Below are 21240 nucleotides of genomic sequence, written 5' to 3'. Positions count from 1 at the left end.
TATTGACACTGTCATCGAGGCTCTGCTGGAAAAGCCCTGCTCTGCTTGAGAATCACAGCTTCAGACAATGTGAGCTAAGCCAGGGCATTTGATGAGACATGGCTTTTTCCCATGCCTTACAGATCAGGCCAGAAATGGCACAGGAGCTGTTTATCAGGGGCCCTGCTTGCCTCAGGATCGCCAAGTATTCAGTATCCTCAAGCAGCCCCTCACCATCTTGTCATTTTTCCTTGACCAGTCATCTTTAACAAGAGCATATTTCTGATTAATTTGTAAAAATCTCTAGGTAATAGCCTTGAGATGAAATCACAATAGGGAGCCAGTAATGACTCTGAGTTAACAACCTGCCAATGCCTATAAAATTAGGGAAGCCAGTGTGAGTGGGTGTATGTGCACAAGTTACAGTCAAGTTTTATTATAAGGAGATCCTCAAATCAGCCAGTTTACTTAAAATGAGTTGATAGGAAAGCTGGTATGAAAACTCTTGAGTTCAAAATATCCTTCTATTCAAACTCCAGCTAAAACTAAGATGAACTGGGATTAAGATGGGACAGTGACCAAATTTGACCAAATCTTACATAAATATCATACAAATTTAGCTCATTGTTTCTACCTTTACCCAACAAATAGAAATATATAGAACATGAAGATGGAGAAGGCAGAGGAGAAATGAGGGAGGGAGAAGGATGAAGAAGAGGATTTGGAGGAGGGGAAGGGGAGGGATGATGGAGGGTCCTGGGTCCAACTTTCGCCCTTGAACTAATAGCCTTTGAACTTAAGTGTGAATTTTTACGCTTTCCAGGTACTCACAAGCTGTTTCGTGTCAGTGGTTTTGAAAGCTTTGTTGTTTATTTCTGTACTTGTTCTTTCATTACTTCGTTTTTTTGCAGTGAAATTCTTTTTCCTAAACAAACAGTTATAGATACTCAGTATGGCATTGAGACAAAGGCAGAGGCCCTGGGAAGGTAGAAGAGGGTGCCGAGCTTGTTGCATTAGGCAGCTATTGCTTGGAGGGACCCCAAGGAGTACAGGCAGACATCTGAATGCTGGTACCTAAGCCCTCTCCAACCTGACTCTCTCACCCTTGCTACTGTCCTTAACCAATCCTCGACCAGGAAGTTTCTCTAGTGCCCTCCACGGAGCCCACGCAGTCAGCCTGCTCTATGGTGACTGCTGCCCACGTGACGTTCTGTGGGTGCCTCAAGGATTGAGATTTTTTTCAACAGGAATCAGCCCACTCTAAACTGAATTTTACTCTCTAAGAAACAGCAAGATTACAATGCAATTCCAAATGTTTCCCCAAATTTTCACAAATTAACATCTACATCCTAGATGTAAGATGCCCCTAGCAGGGGAGACACTCTGTGTCAACAGATGTAGTGGCAAGAGTCTAATCACAACTCCAGTTCAGACCTCTCCACCCTGGCTCTCTTTGCCACAGCACAGCCTGACTCACCACCATGGAGAAGACCCACACTGAAAATTCTGGCTTGAAATTTTTACTGGAACAGTCCTGGGAACCCTTCCACCACCACTACCATGCATATGCACAGTCTCTGCGAAGCCTAATCTGAATTCACAATACTGCAAGGAAGAGCTCGCCTACGAATTCTGTAACCCAAACCTCAGTCTGGGAGCCAAACCATTTAACCCGCTGGCATCAGACAGCTCTGAAAATGAACTAAATTTAGAACATCCAAGTAAGTGTTGAAGTTCTTTCCTTGCTGTTTGGGTCCAAAGAGCTATTCTGGACATTCCGCCATTAAAGAAAGCTATGTAACTGACAAGCAGCAATGGCCAAAGTGAATTCTGTTTTGGAAAAAAGCGAGGCTCTTAGCTTCTCCATGGGTTAGCCCTGCAGCTGTCACCCGCTGGCAAGCGACAGAGCCTGACTGTATCAATCAACACATGTCTTGGGGGTGACTTCCAGACTCCCCACTTTTGGCTACTTTTGGTTACAGACCTTCAGAAATGGTCTGTTTTGGCCATTTTTTTTTTTAAAACTATATCAGATTAAAACCTTGTTCTCTAGCAGTTTGTTCCCAGAACAAGGTATTGCCAAGTAAAAAGCAATTATGTGGAATTTACCATCGGGCCACCCAAAACAGAGTAAACATTTGATGTACTTAAACAATCATGCCTGTATTCCTATTTTGTTAGCCTGAAGCAACTCACTGACTCTATGATTTATCCCCTTCAACCCCAGCCAACACCAGGCAGCTGCAAAAAGATTGGTCTCAAATTCTGAGATTTCAGAAAAGCTCACAGAAAGAATATTGCTCCCCAAGATAAGACTGCAAAGGCCAGTTGGCACATCAAGGGTCTTCGCTTTAGGCTGGAATTGTATCATCTTAATGTAGTAAATATTTAAATCACACGTTGATCCAATGTTTTGATTAGCAGTTTATCTAAGTCTTTGATTAGTTAAAAAAAAATTTTTTTTCCATACCAAATGTAGTTTGGTAGATTTCTATCTTTTCATACATGGGACCCACCAGGGGACAATAATAAAAGGAGTCCTTCAGGGTGAAAATATGGGAAACTACTGAGAAATCATTCTAAGGAAGTAATTAAGGAACTGTAGACACACACACACACACACACACACACACACACACACACACACACACACACACACACACACCCCAATCATCCCAGCCCTGCCTGTGATGAGAGAAGTTTAATGCAACATAAAAGACCAGTAACAGAAGATTTGTTAAAAATTATGATTCACCTATATAATACAAATACCAAGTCATCATTAAAAAGATGCTGCAAATATGAATTTATTGGAAGGAAAAAATGATCATAATATACTAGATAGTGAAAAATAACAGGTTATAAAGCAGTTTAATGATGAGGGTAAACCCTAAAGAGGGCTTGTTTCTAGATGGTAGGATTGTGTGTATTTTATTATTTTCATTTGATAATAATTTCTAACTTTTCTATATGCTTTTGTAATAAGGAAGAGAAATGAAGTGAAAGATTAAAAAAGTAATAATAAATGTCCTGGGCAGCAGAGAAGAGAAATTACAATGCTGAACAACAGACAGCTTTAGGGTCATCACAAATGCAAATGAAATAGAATAAAAGGTTGTTGAAATAGTGAATCCGAGAAAATCCAGCGTTTTGAATCTGAATGACCCATGTCTTCTCTCCTCTGGTGTAGAATTTCTTGCCTACAGCCTACTTGTAATCCCAGAGGCAATAACTCTCTCTCTCCAGCCCTGCTTTTGAAGACAATTCCTCTTGAACTGGTTTTCTGAATCATGTTAAAGATTTTATTATACCTTTTTTTCAGTAGTCGCATTTAGCTGTGTACTAATGTTAGCCCCTCCCCCCCCGCCTTTTTTTCCTTGTTCTCTCCTCTTTTTTTCCCCTTATTCTCCAACTACCTTGAAAACCCTTTATGCCCAGGAAATGGCCTTATTTTTTTTTCCGGTGGGCCTTTATCTCCCCTTGGGTCTCACCCCAACATGGAACATAACCAATCCAGTGTCTTGTAAATAGGATATGGTCCACAAACCATGTCACAGTTGTCTATGTGACCTCTTCTTGTGTAACCAGACTGTGAATGTCTTGTGAGCTGGGTTATGTCCTGATTATCTGTGCATCTCCTTTAGTGCCTGGTGATAACTTATGCACACAATACGAGCTCAGTAAATATTGATGAACAAAATTTGTGACCAAATTATGTGTTCTGACAACTCTGGCTTCTCTTCTGTTGACTAGACAATTCTAAGCCATTGCTCTTTAGCTCAGAAGTTCTCAGTGGAGGACGGGGGCAATTCTACTCCTCAGGGGACATTTGGCTATATCTGGAGACATTTTTGAATGTCATGACTAGAGGGAAGGGAGATGTTCTTGGCATGTTGTGGGTAGAGACCGGGGATGATACTAAACATCCTACAGTGCTGAGGGCAGACTCCTCTAACAAAGAGTTATCTAGCCCAAAATGTCAGTAGTGCTGAAGTTGAGAAATCTTGCTTTCACCATACATGAACTTCTTAAAGTCATCAGCACACCATACCTATTTTTTAATTTTCTCCTCTTTTACTCCCCTCCACACACATACATAGCTTTATAGAAAGAGTCTCCAAGGTAAAGACTGAAAACTGCAAGCCCATCCGGGCCCAGTTTTGTCATCTATTTACTGATGGATAAGACTTGCCCCACCTTATCTTTCAGGGTTATTGTGAGGGTAAAATAAAAGAATCAATCTTCCAATGCCTTTTGAAACAGATGAAATGTATTAATAATCTCTGCCAAGATACATTCTGAGGGGAAATTGGGAGATTTAGTAGAACATGAATCTCACCCCCTCACCAATAAACACATTTATTTTCTGAGTCATCCAATAAGCATTTATTAAGCACTATCCATATAGAATAAAAAAAAATGCTACCAGGTTTTTGATAGAGAGGCATCATGCAGTTTTAAAACATGAAAATAAAATTGCAATAATTTCTGGGCTATAGGCAACTAGAAACATTCTTGTTAACCTGGGAAATGCTCTATATGGGCATGAAATAGGGTTGCAGAAAGCGTGTCTGAGTTAAGCCCAGGACTCATTACTATGCCCATGTAATCAGACAGTGATCGTTTTTGTTGAAGATTTTGCTGAAGCCTTGTTTACGTGAACTCTGCCTCTTTTGGTTTAGCTGCCAACATTTACAGCTCGAAATTCCTCATCTATAGATCACATGGGTTGGGGGCTCAGTTCCAAGGAACTGCCCAAAGAATACATCAGAATCTTCTGAATGGAAGGAGTTCTCAGAACTTAAAATTTTAGATCTTAAACAGAACATAACAATGTTGAAATGCAGGAGCAGTTGTTTTAAAATAAACCAGGTACACTGACTCCTTGGTTAGGCTCCAGAGTGTTGAATTGACCTGTCATGATGGTCTGAAACATGCACAGTTGTGTCTCAGGGAGCCTCATGCCCGCTGCTCCTAGGGCAACAGAACCAGAACTACAGAACTCTTACTTACACTCATGCTTAAGAGACGTGTTGTGTTTTCCAATTTTCCCCTAAATGTATGACCTTGGTTTTGCAGATTGGATCCCTGTGAGACTACGAGCCAGTCAGGGAGCTCTGGAGGAAGAATAGCGGTTTTAAAATGTCTACGAGAAAACAAAATGTCAGACACACTTAGGACAATTTTGAGTCAAAAGTGTAGCTGTGTGAATTGATAACTTTGTCATCTATTCAGTGAATATTTATAGAATGCCTTTTTTGTAAATACAGCCCAAGTGAGTTATTGTGTTAGATTGCAAACGCTTCTTTACTTCTTTGCCTCTATCTGGGAACATACGTGCATGAAAATGTGTCATCCGAGATATGTCATCAGACACTGAATGAGACATGCCAAGTGAGCAGCAAGGCCAGTCATTTCTGTAGGTGAGAAGAAAGCTATCACGATTATAGAGTGACAGGAAAGAATTCACAGGGATAAAAGACTTATTAGCCTTGAATGACAGGCAGACCAGTCAGGTGAAAAGGAAGGGAAGGGAAAACATTTCTGCGAGGAGCAAGAATGAGGGAAAAGATAAAGAGGTGGAAATTCATTCATCCATTCAAAATCACCATCACTAAAGTCATTTTTATGTCCAAGATGCTATGCTAACTTCGATGGATAAGAAAACTGAATTAACCATGTGCCATATACCCTCATAGAGTACACAGTCAAGTTTAAGGACACAGTTACACCAGAGTTATAGTGTAGTGATCTCTGAAGAGAGGTGCACACTCTCCAGGGAATTTGCAAGATGCTCTGTTGGGGTACAGAAGAAAATAACAGATCTTTTCATTATATGTATTTTCATGTAATCATTTTAATTTGCATATGTATAAAAAGTGCTACTGTAGTAGTTTACATAGTTTATAACTACACATATATTAGAGATGAGTCCTCAAAAATATTTGCTTGGACTCATGCATGATCAAAAACTCATGGAGCCCTGTTATAATGTTGTCCCCGTCCCACTGGAAGAGTAAACATATCCTCTGGGAACCAAATCTCTGAGGTTGGCCAACATCCACATGGTACCAGAGTGGGGGCGGGGACAAAGGGATGGAAGGTGTTGGGAGATAGGGTGGATAAGGGAGGATAGGGGACTACATTTGGGCAGTCTTGAGTACCCTAGTCTCATGAGAGCAGAGAGACAATCTAGATGAAATGCAGGGGCTAAGTTAGGCTGTGCAAAAGCAAATTCATTGGCAGAAGAGGGATGTCTCATTACAAAACTACAGAACTTCTAGCTAGAGAAGAACTAGACAACAAAAAGGCCAAGACTGTCTGCTTTGTGCCACTTGGCTGATTCACAGCTAGGTATAAAAGTCACCTTTTGCAGTAAGTTAACCATTCACGGCACCTACCTCTTGGAGGTATATATCCACAGACTATTTTTCTGTTCAAAAAAGTAGACTTCCTTTAAGAAACCATGTGAGGTTGAACTCCTCTAGCCTATTATTTCCAAATTAGCCATGCTCTGAACAGAAGTCACTGCCAAGATTAAATCACCCCTGCTGTCTACTAGTGTCCCCTAGACTTTCCAGAGCAAAGACCATAGACACATTAATCCTCATTTGTCATGCTCAATTTAGATACTCAGGTGGAATTTCAAGTCCCCCATATATCGCTGCTTTAGCCCTAATGCCCATGTGGATGAAAATCAGTTTACAAAATACTGCATCCAAGCCCAGAGGAGACACTGCTCAACACCTTTATTTGGTGACCATGGACTATGAGAAGTGCTAGAAATGAGCCCTGGAGACAGAGAGCATACAGATGGAGCACTGTAATTATGTTGTACTAATGTACTATTGGGTGTTAGGACACAGAAAGAAATCAGTGTCACTTGTGGCTGCTGGTTTGCCTGGCTGCTAATGTATTAAATGCATTGTATTCCTTGTCCTTTAATTCCAACCAGAACCTACAAACCTGAGAAGTACAATTAGAATACAGACTACCACCAAGAAGGTTGTTTAACCTGCTACTATACCATGAAATTATTTTGGCCACTAGTAAGGAAGATATCCCTCTCCTGAGAACTGTAGGTTACTAATTATCTGTGCCCTCAGCAAAACGTTAACAGATAGAGAGGAAACTCCAGGTTATTTTAGAATGAATCCTTAAATTTTCATGGCTGATCATAAAAAGGAAATACTTCCTAAGAAAGATGAAATGTTACTAAACCCTTGATCATCATAACATAGGTAAAACTTTCCCACAGAGAAGTACAAGAGTTCTAAGATTCATCTCCCTCACACCTCACAGTGAGGAGCTCTCTGAGGGTCCTCGAGGTTCCTGTAAAAAAAATGGTTCCACTGGACTGACTCCATGTCTCAGTGTCAGACTGGAGTGAGCTAGTAAGACGCACTGGAAAAAGTAGAAAACAGCACAAGCTAGATTTCAAAGCTGGATTAGAGATGCTTCCGATTGTTTGTGTAAAATGGAACTCTACAGTTAGAAAAAAAAATTACAGCATGGAGGATTATTTAATTCAAAATTAAACAAAATGGTCCATCCTCTTTCAAGTTTAGCTTTCTTTGGACAGGAAAGGTATATACCTAATTAAAAAAAAGAAAAAATATATAAATCAAAATGCTTTTATTCTATGTCTCCCAGTGAGATTTGGAAAGAGCCATTTCTGCTTTCTCTTCGTTCAGATAGTACTCTTGCTTCATTTATCACCTGTCTGAAATTTCTGGAATACCTTTCTCTAAGGGATAACATAGGAATCCATTCAAGTATCTCAAAGACAGCTGGACCACCCTCATAATCTAGGGGACTCAAAAGTTAGATTTAATCAAACATAACCTCATGCAGAAAAGTTCTAAGTTTTGCACTAGAACACGTAATAAATAACAGGCTAGAAGCTGGCACTTCCCTTAGTGGGGCTTTGACACTGTAATTTCCTTTTTCCTTCTAGCGTCAGAGCAGTTTCTTAGGCTTCACAATATGGATCTCAGTTTGGGGCTACAGTTATCTAGGCTAGTTGTTAGTTAGCTATTTGAGAAGGTTACACTATTCTGTTAAGTACAGAACAGTGTCATAATTTACATTTACCAGGATGGATGGATAGATAGACTGATGGATGAGCGTAGACAGAGATGAGGAAGTTCCATGAGAAGCGTGATGGTTTGTACGCTTAGCAGCAAATAAACACCCCCATTAACTCATTGTGTGGACACTAATGACAGCAATGTGTATCCAGCAACAAAGAGCCTTCCCTTTTGCTTATTCAGATAAAATTTGAGCCCACTTTAAATGAAGCACATCTGAAACACAGAGTGGTTTAAATTTTCTAGAAATATATCCCCCAAACACTATAGTATAGATGATTGTATTATAACTAGTCCATATATTTTTTAAAAATCTATCTTTAGTGAGTGAAAATGTAATGTCCTAAAGCCATGGGATGAGAAAAAAATCTACCACAGCTATTAATAGTACATGTGTACTGTGCATGGAATCTGTGAGCTGGAAATATCTTGAGAGAGAATCTGGTCTGAAGTCCCACCCGATGCAAAAATTCCCAGTAAAACATCCTGGACAGATGGTTATCCTGTCTGTCTATACCTACCAGCAACCAGGAAATAGATTAGAAGGCAGCTCATTCACTGTGGAAGTCTCCGTTTTCTCAAAACTCTTTCTTTCTGGTGGGATGTGTGTTCTTGTAACTTCTTAGTTGCCTACCAGGCTACTAAATCTGTGAGACTGTCCTTTATGGGATCCAGGCTCAGATCTAGTGACGGCCACGTCCTCTCAAGTGTTCTCCATTCATTGAATATGAGGACAGGGACAAGATGGGAGCGCCAAAATCCTGGATATCGAAGTTATCACCCCAAAACACTAGACTCTTGTGAGTCATGTTGCTTCCAACACTGTGACATTTAACTGGAATATGTGCAAGACTGTAAAACAAGTCAATAATCTGATTGCTTAATAAATGAGAGAAGAGACCTGACTTAGCCGAAATGCAGAAACATGTATAAAAAAAAAAAAAAGAAAAAAAACACCTGCTGCTTCTCTTTCCATTCAGACTTCAAATGAAGCTGCAGCTAATTAAAAATAATGAGAAACTACACGTGAGTCAGTAATGTGTCATGGCCAAAAAAAGTCTGAACAATCTTAGCTTGATGTTAATAGAAACATAATTTTCTAGAAGGAGGGAAAGTAAGATTATCACTTTTTTTTTTTTAAATCATGGTCCAAACACATCCTTGAACTCTGCCTCAGAGAATTTTGGACAAGCTGAATGTGTCTAAAAGAGAGATCAGGATGGCAAAGGATCTGGAAACCAGATTAGGTGTGAAAAGAGAACTGTAGTTATTTAATCTGGAGGAGACAGACTCAAGATTGTGTTATAGAAGTGGAGTTAGTCTTGGGAACAGAGATCCAGGGACACAGCTGAAAACTCAGGAAGTCAGATTCCAGCTCACTGTTGAAAAGGGGGTTTTCCAATGCAGAAGCTGCTGGGAGACTAGCGGGCTGTTTAATGAAGCACGAGGAGCCTCCAGGTATCGGTGGTGCTCCAGCACCATCAGATGTACGCATGATGGAAGTGTGGTTGAAGGAAAGCAAGGATTGTAACCACAGAATCAAGTGTTTATCAAATGCCTGCTACCTGCCAGCTTCTGGGCATTTAGCCTCCACTAAACAAGACAGATACAAGGGCTGTGCTCACAGAGTTTATCATCTAATTGGAAGGGGTTTGGACTACATAGTCTGCATATTTCCTTTTGGTTCTGAGAGTCTAGAATACTATTAGCTGTTATACATAATATTACAGAGGGCTGGGAAAATGTGTCAAATGAGACTTTACAAATCCTTTGAGGGAAGAAAGGTTTTTATAACATTTGTTCCTTGATTCAACACTTACTGAGTGTCAGCTATGTCTTGGGTACTGAGGTGCCTCGTAAATAGTCTCTACCCTAAAAGAGGTCATAATCTGTAATTTTAACCACCCTTTAAAGACTCTTTCCTCCTATACTTTGGGCAGGTCAGAATCATAGCACCAATTTATAAGACAGCCGCCTAACCTAGCTTCCAAATCAGGAGATTTGTGAAAGTGAAAAGGGTACTGTTAATAATTGCATCAAGATAGCAGGTGTTAAAAAAAGGGGGGTGGGGGACTGTCCAGACAAACTAGAACATCTGGTCACCCTATTAATAAGCCTGTAGAGCAGAGGGAAGCCCAGGACTTCTGAGAATAATAAATGATCTTTGAAGTTGAATATGTAGACTGAGGATCAATTGGCTTGTCCACCCAGCCCCTCCCCCATCTCCTGGAAGGTCCTTCCCCTGCCTTTCTCCATTCCAGAAATGAGATTCTTAGTTCCTCTTGATTCATCTGCAGGTGGGCACCAGACTCAATCAGAGTCAGTCCTTGGAATGCTTTTAGAACTGTCCCCCTCCGGTAGTGAGAACCACAAGATATCAAACTTCATTGCAGTTGGTGAGAATGTGTTCTACATCCAGAGAATGAAGTCAACTCCAAGCAGTGATGGGGAAAGGATCAGAGCGGAGTTTGACTCGCCAGTTTCAGATTCCCTGATGTTCTGTCTACTGCACACTAGTGTTTCCTGTGATTCAGTTATTCAACCTTTGATTTGTGAGAGAGACACCAAAATTCTTCTAATATTTTTCCCCCTTTTACTTTTGCTAGTTTGACTTGGGTTTATGGTACTTTGAACCCAAATTGCACCGACTAATCTGGATGCAAAGAAGTAATTTAAGTAGAGAAGATGGCTCCCCAAAAGCTTGTCATTTGCCTCTTGTCTGTAGGTTTGGGTCTGTTCTAGTTCCCAGGACAGAAAATATTTAAGCCATTCTGAGGCTGGACCTCAGTTCACCTTTGCTCTTCACTAATCCCCAACCTTGAGCATATGTTTGAAATATGTGCTCTCACCTGGCCTCTGAGACCCTCTTCATCTTTGCCACCAACTTGTGTCATTGAGCATCTTTCTTGGTCCTGAATCTCTGTCCTGGTAATTTGCGCTGATCACAGGTCTCTTTAAGGCCAGGGTCCCTGCTGTGACTTTATCCATTTCCTTCCCTGGGGGCTCACTCCTTCAGCTGTGGGTGTGGCCTTGTCACCTGCAAAGGATGCTTATTAGTCTTTATTGTACTTGGATTTTCTGTAGCATTGATGCTGCTAGCTCTGTTTTCTTTCTTATATTTGTCTTTTGGCTTCCATGACATCAGTTTCTTCCCATTCTTGTCCCATTGCTTGAAGCTCTTCTTAGTGTCTCCTGAAACTATCTCTGTCTTTGTCCTTTGAGAAAATGTTGGAGATCTTGAAGAATCCATCTATTCCCTGTTTTCTATTCTTCCTAGACAATTTGATTGAATCTCAGTTTGTCAACCACCACCAATAGGCTGATGACTCTTAATTCTCTTTTTCTAGGCCAAGTATTTCCTGATTTATAAATCCAGCTGTCTATTGGACATCTTCTATTGGGTGGCCCATTAAATGCATCAAACTCAAAGCATCCAAAACCAAACTCATCTTTTCTACAAAACTGTTCTACTTCTGATATACTCACTTTTTCTTGAAATAGCATTACTATCCACCTAACATCTAAAACAGAAACCTGGGAGACCATCCAAGTTCCTTCCACTCTCTATCACCTATTTTACAAGTCATTACACTCTTTTGATTCTACCTCCTCATAATTCTTGAAGCTGTCCCTATCCATCAAGTCTCACTGCCAATGCCTTAGTTAAGGTCTTCCTCCTTTCTTGAACTATTGCTATGGTATCTTAAATGATTTTTCTTTATGCAGTCCCACTTCCTTCAAATCACCTTCCTTCATGCTGCCATCTTAATATTTCTAAAATACTCTCAAATTCAAAATTCTCCAATGGTAATTCTGTATTACCTACAAGATAGTGTACACACTCCCCGGTAAGGCACATGAAGTTACTCTTGATCTGGCCTCGCCACATTTCCTGGACTCTTGTTCTGGTACATCACCAGCCATAAATGGAAGGCCAGCCACACTGAACAGTTTGTCTTCTTCTTAATGGGCCGCACCCTGTTATCTGTTCACGTAGGTCATAAAAACCACATGACTCTGCCTGGCTCTTTTGGAATGTTAACTCTCAGTTTGTTCCCTCTTGAAACTCACATTATAACAGGCTCAAGTCACCTGGAAAGGCCACATGTAGGTGCTGTGGTCCCAGCTGAGCTCAGCTCAGGTGCCGAACATATTAATGAAGAAGCTTCCAGATAACGATGGCCCCAGCTGTCTAGGTCATTCCAGCCATCCCAGCCGAGGCCCCAGACGTCAGGAGGCAGAGACAAACCATCCTGCTGTGCCCTCTCTGAATTCCTGACCCATAGAGTCAATGAGCGTAGTAACATGATCGTGTTTTCCATCACTACATTTGAGGTGGTTTGTTACACTGCAGTAGATAACTAAATCATATTATAATATAGGGTGTTTCAGTTATCTGGAATATTCAATTCTAGAATACTTCTCTGTGTCTTCCAGAGTTTGTCCCTCAGTTACAGTACATTCCACAGTGCTGTGATTGTTGCCTTCATGAAGAGTATGTTTTATTCTCCTTTTTTGCCTAGTGCCTAGCACCCAGAAGATTTGCAGTGAGTGTTGTTGATAGAAGGCAGGCTCTGTGATCCCATCTAGATACTCAGTACTGTGTCAGAGGCACCCGGTGGGACCTTCCCCTGCTCTGTTTTTTATTCTCAAGTGCTGATAGTTGCTGATAGGATCACCATTGCCTCTCAAAATAAATCCTTCAGCAACCACAGCTCCAGCAGTTCACCCAGGCCCTTGCCTACTGCAGAAGCCACTCTAGTTTTAATTGAGCTTCTCAATTAAAGTGAGCTCGGAGTAATTATGGAAGGCTTGGCAGGGATCCTAAGAAATGCCCTGAATGTGTGTCTGCTGGTTCATATAAGGAAGAGTTGGGGAGAAAGACATTCCTCTTATAAATACCAACCGTGTGTCAGGGTCTGTGTTAGAAGTTCTCCATATATTATCTGACCTAATCCTCTCAGCAACCCTGGGAAATAGACACTTCAATTTTTATTTTACAATGGATGAATGCTGAGGTTCAGCGAAGTTCAGCGAGCTACAGAGGACCACTTAGCTGGCAGAATGAAGGATCAACCCAAGCCTGCTTGCTCCAAAGCTGATATAGTTCCTACCGTCCATGCATTCTGGGAGACTCTCCTATCCAGAGAAGCACTGACCCCATGAGAGGGCTGATGGATACAGTGTCACACATTGAATTGTATTTTGATGACTTTAACCACAAAGGGGACTTATTCTCTGATCAAATGCTAAATATCTGAAAACAACAATCAGTAATACTTCAGGATGCTTATATTTATTCCAGGGCAGGTCTCAGTGAGAAGGAGGATCAGGGAAGGGAGAGGAAGGAAGCAGCAGGACACAGGGCCTGGGGGAGAGGAAGCAGTCGTCTCAAGGTAAAGTCAGAGGGAAACTGCAGAAGGGAAGGCCTGGAATCTAAGACAAAGGGCCTTTCCCTGGAGACTGGGGTGGGGTTGTGTCCTGGGGAGGAGCAGAGGATTTAGAACATCCTTTTGTATAATACAGACAGGAAGGTGAAAACTTCTTCTTTTCCCTGTAAACAGAAGAGCTTTAAAACTTTGTTAAACCAAAGACAACAAAGAAATAGCCCCAAATAAAACTTGGTCAGTAGGATTCTGTTTTTCCATTTTCCTTAATGTTCATTTGTTATCATTCTTTTTACTTAGATATAAATTGATTTTTTAATTTTCATGCTTGTCAAAAGATTTATGCACAGAAAAGTTCAGATTAGGATCAATTTCTATTTTTTTCATTAGATCAATATATTTTAATGGAGGACAATTGATTAATATTTTAGGGGAAAAATAAGACTCCTTTCCCTAGGCATCACTGATCTGTGTCTAAGCCAAAGAATTACCAAAGGCTAGTCTCAGTTTTTCTTACTGAATAAGTCCCAAGATCTTGGGTCGTGCTGCCACTTTGATGCATTAGAAAATCAAATAGGTGCATTTTGGCAATCTGTAGTGTACCTAGCATCCCCTACCTGCATACATATAAGCAACCTAGATGTACATGTGTGAGGAACTAGGAAACAAGACTATATGTTTGAAATCTGGTTTCCTAAGCAAGATCTTAGAGGTTGCTCAATAAGAACTGGTTATACAAAATTAGTGGGTTTCCCTCTAAATGGGGACTCATTCCTGTCTTATCACACTGAGTTGAAGTTACAGTTTTGCCAGTGCCCCTGCTGGGGCTTGTTCTATAGTTGAGTGGAGATGTTATCTATTTTAAGACACACAGACACACATAACTTAGAATTCCACAGAATTTCTTTAAATGCTGTATAAACTGTCAGAGATCAAAGACTCCAATGCTAAGTCATCCAGGTAGAGTCAAACCAGCTTGTAGGACTCAGTTCTGTTCTTTGCTGTTTGCCACAAACAGCTATGGAAATCCTAGGATGACTTGGTCCAAGAAGAGAGAACTCCATCTCATGTACTTTGTATCAGTCTCTCACCCAAAAAGATATTTGAAGCTTCTGTTATGTGGTAGGGACTTTACCAGACTCTGGAGATAGGGAGGTACGATCAACTGGTTCCCTACTTTAATTTATTTTTAAATGGAGGTACTGGGGATTGAACCCAGGACCTCATGCATGGTAGGCACACACTCTACCACTGAGCTATACCCACCCGCCTGGTTCCCTGCTTTTATGAAGCTTACATTCTAGTGAGGGAGTCAAGATAAGAGAAGCAAGTAATTGATCCAATGACACACTTACAGATAGTGATCATTGTCATGAAGAATATAGGGAGAATAATGGGATACAGAATAATTATGGTGGGGAAGGTGTCGATTTTAGATACAAATGACTGGGGAAGGCATCTCTGGGAAGCTGACCATTACACTGACCTTGATGGAGAAGAAAAAGCCAGCTTGTGAAGAGCCAGAGTGGAGCACTGTGATCTGGGGCTGGCACGTGCAAAAGCCCAGAGGCAGGATACACTGTGGCATGCTTTAGAAACTGTTAGGAAGAAAGAGATGAAGACTTCAAAGTACATGAAGCAAAAAACTGACAAAACTTAAAGGAGAAAGAGACAAATCCACAAATCATAGCTGGAGATTTTAACACATAGCAAATTACCATAAAACAGCAACCTAAAACAGCAAGTACATATCCTGAATGTATTCTATACGTATTCTGTAAGGCAGTTATTCTGAAACAGCTTAGCTGGGTGGTTCCAGTTTGGGCTTTCCATGAGGTTACCATCCAGACGTCACCCAGGACTGTAGTCATCTGACTTGACTGGGGCGGGTTTTTATCTTTATTTCCTCACTGGCTGTAAGCAAGAGGCCTGTTTCTCACCACATGGACTTCTCCATAGGGCCTCTTGAGTGTCTTAAGAACATGCAGCTGGTGTCCCAAAGTGAAGACTCCACAAGAGAGAGGAAGCTAGATGCCTTTTTATGTGGTCTCATAAGTCACACACCATCACTTCCACCATATTCTGTTCGTTAGAAGCTAGTCACTAAGTCTGGCTCACACTCAAATGAGAGGGAAAGAAGGACTGCCAAAAATGCATGGCCATTTTTCAAAACCACCACAGATATGCTAATTTAAATACATGCTTGTGTGACACCCAAGCGGTAAGACCACAAAAGCAGTGGGAAATATAATCCAAAGTGAGAGGAGAGAGGTCTGGGCTAGAGATACAAATTTGAAAGTTATCAGCATAAAGGGGGGGGAGATGCAAATTTGAAAGTAATCAACATCGGTGGTATTACAGATTGAGGGACTGGATAAGGATAACATTATTTAGAAACAAAGTGCAGCAGAGGGAAGAAGGCCTAGCACTGAGCTCTGGGGCTCACTCTGATGTTCAGCAGTTAGGTAGAGGAGGGAGAGCCAGCGAGGTAAGAGGAAACCATAAACGTGTGTGGTATCATGGAGGCAGAGGGAGAGAGTTTCCATAGTAACAGTAATTAGTGTGAAGAGTAACGACTGATAACATTTATTGAGTACTGTCTGTTCTAGGCACTGCTTTTTTAAAAAAATATTCTCTGTATTTATCTTTTTTGTTTTGGGGGGAGGTAATTAGGTTTACTTATTTATTTTAATGGAGATACTAGGGATTGAACTCAGGACCTTGTGCATGCTAAGCATGCGCTCTACCACTGAGCTGTACCCTCCTCACTTAGGCATTGTTTTAAGTACCTTTAGTCTCAATGGAGGGTTAGCACTTTATGATTCCATATTTGTTAGAAAAATTGACAGAAATTGTTAATTCTTCCAAAGTTATATGGATAATTGTGGGAAGCTGGGATAATGAAGTGGTTGCTGGGAGAAACCGGGCCCTGATTAAATCCAGTTCTCTGTATATTCATGTCTGCCCCCACGTGACTAAAAGGTGTTAGATCTTCTCTGTCGTTATCTTACTCATCCTGTTAACAGTTGAGCAAAGACCTGTTTGGTGCCAGGCACTCTTCTAGATACTGAAGGTACAGTGGTGAGTGAAACATTTTAAAGATCCCTGCCCTTTGGAGTTTACCTTATAGTGGGAAAGACAGATCATAAGATAAATAAATAAAACATACAGTATGTAAAATAGTAGTGAGTGTGAAAGCCAAAGATAAAGCTGAGAATGGAGACCGGAAGTTGTGGGGGTGGCAGGGTAGGCAATTCTAGACAGGCTGGTGAGGGAAGGCATAAAGAGCAAAGCAACATTTCTGTAAGACCCCTGGGTGAGGGATGAGGCATGCAGATGTCTGGGGAGAAGTTTTCCAAGCCGAGGGAAAGATGGTTGAAAAGGCCGTGAGGCAAGATTGTGCCTGGCATGTGAAAAAAGAGCCAAGGAGGCCAGCTGGTCAAAGAGGAGGAAGCAAGAAGGATATCAGGAGAGAGTGGAGAAGGAATGGGGTCAGAACAGGGATGGTCCTGTCGACACAGTGTGAACTTTGACTTTTATTCTGAAAGATGTTGGAAGTGTTTTTTTTGTTTGTTTGTTTTTTAAGCATAAAGAGCTTTTTTCTATTTCTCTTTTCTTCTTTTTTTTTTAAATTAAATGGGAGATGTTGGGGGTTGAACCCAGGACCTCCTGCATGCTAAGTATGTGATCTACCACTGAACAACTCCCCCCCACCAACAACCCCATTGCAAGTTTTTAATTAGATGATTTATAGGACCTGACTGGAGTTTGAAATGGATCATTCTGGCTGCTATGTTAACAACAGACTATATGGAAGCAAGAACAGAAGCAGAGGCCAAAAAATAAATTAAAAAGAGTAGAAACCAGTTAGGAAGCTCTTGAAATAATGTAATTATTGCAATAAGTGATGATGGCTGGCCTGGATTATGAACAGTGGAGGTGGTGGTAAGAAGTGGTTACACTTCAGAAATATTTTGAAGGTAGAGCCAACAGGTTTTGCTGATGAACTGGATGTGGGATGTGAGGAAGAAAAGGAAGTCAAGAGTGACTTTGGTCTGAGAAACTTAAAGAATGGAGTTGTCATTACTGAGATGAGGAAGCCTGCAGAAGAAGCAGGGTTTAGGGAGAGAAAATGAAGAATTCAGTTTTGGGCTTTTTAACAAGCACTTCAAAGTTAATTATCCCCATGGAGAAGCTGAATAGGCATTTGGACACTTAAATGGATCTGGAGTTCAGGGAAGAGAACCAGGGTAAGATACGAAATAGGAAGTCATCAGAGCACACATATGGAATTTAAAACCTCGAGACTGGATGAAACCACCAAGAGACCAAGTGTAGAAAGTAAAGAGACTAGGTTTACACACTGAACCCTGACCCTTTCCACCATCTAAGGCAACAAAGAAGAACCAGAAAAGGAGGCTGACAGGAGAGTGCAGAGAGGTCGGTGGAAAACTAGGCAAGTGTGAAGTCCGGGTTGCCAAGTGAACTGAGTGTTCCCAGGAGAAGGGCAGTCAAACACTGTTGATCCATCAAACAAGAGCATCAACCTTTGGATTTGATAACATAGAAGCTATTGGTTGATCTCGTTAAGAGGTGTTTTCTTGGAGTGGATCGAGGGATATTGGCGGGAAAAGCCTGACTGGGGTCGATTCAGGAGAAAATGAGGAGTGAATCTAGAGATATCAAGTGTAGCCTGCTCTTTCAAAACAGTTGGCTACACAAATGAAACTGTGGGTAATCATCAGTCAAATCCATTTTACCTGTAACCTGCCTTCACTCATCAAGGCTGTTTTAATTATTGATTGCTACTAAAGATTTGCATGTCCTCCAAGTAGCATGTAGCTTAATAAGATGTTTGCATGAGTTGTTTTCCCAAGAACTTGGAGTCAGCTATGTGTAGTTCAGCAGAGCTGGTGAAGACTAGGCAGGACCACTCACCCTCCAAATAGGCATGCGTGAGAGTCTGCTCAGTGACCCTTTGACATCACAGGGCTGAGAAATTCACCTTCAGATGGTGCTGAGTGTCTCCATGTTTGAACGTGCAGAGGCCTGGAGCTTCGTTGTGCCTGTGCAGAACCACGATTACTGCACCGTCTTCCAATCAGTCCCCATGCCTCAGACTGCCCTGCTGCTTCATTCCTTATCTCATAAATACCCCGAGCCTCTCACCTCTTCTGGGGAGGCTGATCCAAGATTTTCTCCTGTCTCCTTGCTTGGCTGCCTTGTGAATAAACCCTCTCTGTGCTGCACACCTCTGCATCTCAGCCTTTTTGGCTTGCTGTGCTTTGGGCAAAATGAACCTGGTTCAAAGAAATGGGAGTGGTAGCTGGAGGAGTACTGGGGCCCAGAGAAGTTTTTGTTCTTACCACGTTGCTGTTGTTTTTCACAGAAGGAACACATTTGTAGGGTGCTGGGAATAACCTAGTAGAGAAAAACATTGATGAATCAAGAGGACAGGGCAGAATTACCAGGACATTGAATGAGTGGGTAAGAGAAGATGGGATCTAGGGCACAAATGGTGGAGTGGGCCTTGGTGAGGACCATGGACACCTTAGTTAACACGACAGAAGTTTGGACACAGGGACAAGTACTGGGTCGATTCAGGTGTGTCCACTGTGAAAGTTCTCTTCCAACTTTTTTAGTTTTCCGTAAAGCAAGAAAGTAAAGTAGGAAGCAAGGTCATCTACCAGAGTATGAATGGGAACATATTGGAGGTCTGAGAAGAAAAAGTATAAAATACTCCGGAGACTGGGAGTGTAGATAAACTAGAGAAATGTAGTGGAACCTCTGGGTAGCATTAAGGACCTGTTAGTAGTAATAACAAGCTTAAAGTCACGTCAGTCAGCATGGTTGTGTGTTTTTCTCCAAACCCTTTGAGCTGTATCAGTGCACAACAGATGCGAGAGCAGCGTCAGTAGAATAATGCGGGAAGAAGCCAGGTTGGGAAGACTTGAAGGGGAAGAAGGAGGTAAGGAAGTAGAGATTCCAGATTTAGATAACTTGTGCCAGAAATCTTACTGTAAAACTCCACTCAGAAATGATACACTGTTTGGAGGGGGATGTGAGATTGGGAAATGTAAAATTTTTTTTTAAGTGGGAGATACTAAAGCACATTTGTACACTACGGACTGAGCAAATAGAGACTAAGAAATCGATGATGGAGAAGAGGGGAGCAAGGAAGGGGGAGGTCCATAAACAGATAAGGGGATGGAGACCAGGGCACACAAGTGCAGGAGCTGACCTCTGATGGGCACGGGTGTGAGCAGGTTTGTAGAGAAGGCTGGCAGGAAGGTCAGGTTTTCCATTCTTAATAAGATGAGGGCGTTAGTTGAGAAGAAGGCAGGTGTGGGAAGTTGGAGAGAGGAGAAGGTAGGAAACAACTCTCTGGAAGAAGACGAAAGTGCACTTTCTGCAGAAGCACAGTAGGATTCCTGGTCATTGGCAGGTGCCCATTTGAGGTTTTTATCCTAAACTTGAAGGAGTCAGTCTGGTTCTGTGATTTTTCTTCAAGTACCTACTAAGAAGGTGGAGAGTTGGGTTCACCAGGGAAACCTACAAGTTGACAGAGCTTCATCCATGAAAAATATCCCCTCTCTTGAACCAAAGGAGGGTGGCAGAAAGGGAACCAGAGGGTGACACTGTATGTGTTATTCTGACTGCTGATCCCTTTAAATGAGTTTCTATTTTAAGAGCCTGGATGTCAATAGTGCTTAATTTAATCAGCTTCTTGCAGGTTAAAAGGAAATTGAAAATCTTTGAGTCCTAGAACAAGTTTTCATTAGAAGCTCAGACTAATGTGCTAAGGGTGTTGTAGGGCAAAGGAAGATGGCTCATCTATTTATTCCAAAAGACAGTTATGACCCTGCAGGGCAGATTTTTTGGCTTAGATCCTGTTTATCTGGATCTAATCAGGCTATGCTGGTTGCTTAATTCAGGATTTCTCCTTTACCCCAAGCTCAGGTTTCTAGCACTAGCCCGCAGACTCAGTCCTGACCTTAGTACAAGGAGATCTTTGGAGCTCTAGTTCAAAATTCAATGGACCTTAACCTCCTTACTCTGGGATGTAAGGCTTTTTATTATATGCCTTCAGCCTACTTTCCTAGGTTCATATCCTATCCCTCCATCTACACAGGGCCGCTTATCGGTCCCAGATGAGACAAGCAGTTCCCTCTCCCCACCTAGAACAGCCTTCATTGCCTGTCAATGGGGAGCTGTAACTCTCCCCTCAAGGCTCCTTAAATATCACCTCTTCAAGCTTTCTCTGGCTCCTTTCATCCTTAACTCCCCACCTAGTACTTAATATCTGGCTCTATAAGCACTTACCCTGTTGTGCTGTGATTTACGCATTTGTCTATCACAATATTCCTTGAGGGACTGTGTCAAATTTATCTCTGTCGGCCCAGCACTTAGCCCGATGCCTTACAAATGATAAGAACTGTAATATATAACAGCATCTGATCCAACTTGTAGAGCTAAAAATAGCAGTTCCAGAAACAGCTTCCTTTTTTTTTTTTTTTTTTTGTCTTAAGATCAAGCCCTAAACTTGTTTCAAGATCTCTAGCCTTTAGGGGATTAGTATGGTGAAGTAGTTAAGTTTGGGGGTTCTAGTCAGATCAGGATTTGAATCTCTGCTCCAGTTTCTTAACCAAGTACCTCTGTGCCTCCGTTTCCCCATGTGTTTAATGATGAAAATAAGAGAATCAACTTCATAGGGTTACTGTAAAAATGACACAAGACAATGCATATAATGTGCTTAGCTCAATGTTTTCCATGCTTGGCACATA

The 21240-nt window shown here is 41.5% G+C and overlaps 1 long non-coding RNA gene and 1 other non-coding gene across 2 annotated transcripts in view; both read right to left on the bottom strand.

The window, feature by feature from the left end:
• Positions 1 to 15054, bottom strand: part of LOC116667668 — an 81481-nt gene extending 66427 nt beyond the window's left edge. The window contains exon 1 of the long non-coding RNA XR_004324626.1: positions 14943 to 15054. This is a non-coding gene — a long non-coding RNA (uncharacterized LOC116667668). The remainder of the gene's footprint in view (positions 1 to 14942) is intronic.
• Positions 14651 to 14722, bottom strand: TRNAG-ACC. Its single transcript has one exon. It is a non-coding gene; the product is annotated as a tRNA-Gly (tRNA).
• Positions 15055 to 21240: the final 6186 nt, after the last annotated feature.

Source organism: Camelus ferus, chromosome 12, assembly GCF_009834535.1.
Source record: "Camelus ferus isolate YT-003-E chromosome 12, BCGSAC_Cfer_1.0, whole genome shotgun sequence".
Lineage (NCBI taxonomy): Eukaryota > Metazoa > Chordata > Mammalia > Artiodactyla > Camelidae > Camelus > Camelus ferus.
Note: the sequence above shows the minus strand (reverse complement) of the source record. Positions and strands in the feature narration are given on the sequence as shown.